The following is a 2,666-nucleotide window of genomic DNA, read 5'->3' as shown; positions in this document are numbered from 1 at the left end:
TTAAACTATGTACTTTACCTTTAACCTGGCCAATTTTTCGGATTATTAATTTGGATATATAATTGTAGAACCTGAAGAGAATTTATCGAAAAGAATATTCTTCGTTCAAATATTAGTCTTTTAAAATGATAATTATTAATTTTCAAATTTCATAAGATTTAATTCTGTATCAGGAAATAATCTTTGTTTATTTAATCTGATTTAGATTCACCTACAAAGTAGGAAAGAAAAATACTTGTGTATATTCATTTTAATCCAGATTTTAAATAAAAGGTTGACCATTAAATGGTGTGATGGGAATTTTTTATTAATATTTACTAGTTTAGCAATTTTGTTATTGAACATTGATTGATTCATAATCTTAATCAAAACTCAACAATCTCCACAAACTTATATTGATAATTATCATGTGTTCACTAGTGACTAGCTTCGAGAAGTAATTCTCGGAGTTTTAGTGAGAAGCTTTGACCAATGAAGTTCAACCGTTGGATGCCAGTTCAGTAGTTTCGTGGTTAAACGTTCGCGCACCAGACCGAGGGTCCTGGGTTCTGTTCCCATATGCGAGATAGTGAATGTTCACTGCTGAGGGATCGCATACTAAGACAAAACGTCCGTCCAATGCTTCCAGGTTTCAAATGGTAGTCTTATATATATATATATATATCTTTGGTTTCAGTGATAACACCTCGCTGTGCTAAAACTTACGTTTCCGTTTTTTTCCTAAATCTTATATTAATTTTTTTAAGTACTGTGTAAGACCTATCAAGTTAACTAATGTCCACTTTATGTTTAACTAGACTGGTACCTGAGACAAATTCTAAAATATTTTCTTACTAACTGTTTTACCGAAACCACCATTCACATTTTGATACTCGTAGGTCAATTACTTTAATTAAAAAACAAACTCATTCACTAACTAACAGTATACACTAAACTTTTGAATACCAAAATGTAATCGGAAATTACTTTTTCCTTAACTTTATTAGATTCTATGGAGATCTAGAGTAATGATTTTGATAAAAGCAATATTAAAATCAACTTTACAATCCACAAAAATTATTGACTTATCCCTTCTGTTTATTTTGATAACCCAGTTAACGTATAATAATGTAAAAGTTTAGTAGTCATTCATCCATTCATTTGCTGGTAATAGTGTATAGTAGACAGATAAATAAACTTGTTTGTTTATAACATGGAAATATTTCAGATATTTATATTGTCGAACAATAAGACAGTATTCAAGAAGAAAATTTATAAATATAACAAAACACTTGAGGATAGAGAATGTTGTTCAAATATAAGATGATTAATAAGTCAATTGAATATAAGCATATTACAAAATATTTAAAATATTAATTATTATATTAATTAATTATTATACTAATATTAATTCCTTTCAGCGTCAATTTAGTGTGAGATCACCGCCAATGATCTTAGAAATCTGTATATTAATCATAAAATCACTTTATAGTTGAATTCATAAGTCAATTGAAGCTAGACCACCATGGGAAACTTGGAAGAACTGGACGACTGTTTTGTCCTATTGTGGGACTCCTCAACTTTGAAGTTACTAAAAACTCCACGAAACCCCTCCTGATAAAGCCACTTTAGTTCGATAACTTTAATCGTGGACTAATTTTCATCTGTTTCTTTAGTGTACTCTTAGGTATGTAATGTTTTAAGGTGTGTATTACGATATCTGTATATACACCAATCGAGCAGTCTAGTCGATCTACACTGATTAAACTAGATTATTCAAATCATGATACCCAATAAATCTTTATATGAAATTAATGTTTTATGGTTACCACTTTTATTCATTTCCGATAAGTTAGAATATTTAAAAAAAAGAAGAAAAAATCACTTTCATTACATCATAAGACCACACACACACAAACATGTATTCAGTTAAATAGATCATATAATAGTTAAATGTTAATTAATTAATTCATTTTAAAACTATTTTACACATAAATTAATTAACTAATATAATTAACATCTGTTAATATAAAGGAAAATTCAACAGACAAATAAATCAGATTTTAATAAATAAACTATGCTTAATGGTTTTTTCTTCAAAATATAAGTAGTTTTATCAATGTTAGAATTAAAAACAACTTTGGAAATATACTAGTTAAAATACAATGTGTTATTTAATCTTTAGTGTGAATGTCTTCATGTTATATAGTAGCTAGCAGTGGAATGCAGAGCGTGCGTTTCGTCCTAGTTTGGATTCGTCAGCTGGATGTATCTGTATCTCAGTGTTGATGTTCCTTTTGGGACTCGGGCCCTGTATCTTTCGCTTCAAATGCCATCGCGTTATCCACTCAGCTCCTGAGTCTTCTTCATGTTATATATATATATATATATATATATATATTCTTGTTTCATGGTAATATAAAATATAAGAGATATTACTTTATTATTTGTAATATTGGTTATTACTTATAGATACGTTACATTTATGCATAGATTCATAGTGTTCTTATGATATTAAACATGTGACATTTTTGTTTATTTGGAAAATTTTGAATGAAATTAAGTATTCATGGATCTATAGAAGAATATCTTTTTTGGAAATAGCTAGTTTTGACATTTAAAAAGGATCCTTGCACGAGAAACAGCTACTTATATATTAGAAAGCATGAGTCAATTGAAGCTAGACC

Source organism: Schistosoma mansoni, chromosome 1 (assembly GCF_000237925.1).
Source record: "Schistosoma mansoni strain Puerto Rico chromosome 1, complete genome".
In the NCBI taxonomy this organism is placed as follows: domain Eukaryota; kingdom Metazoa; phylum Platyhelminthes; class Trematoda; order Strigeidida; family Schistosomatidae; genus Schistosoma; species Schistosoma mansoni.
The sequence above is the reverse complement of the archived record's forward strand: the minus strand, read 5'-3'. Positions refer to the sequence as shown.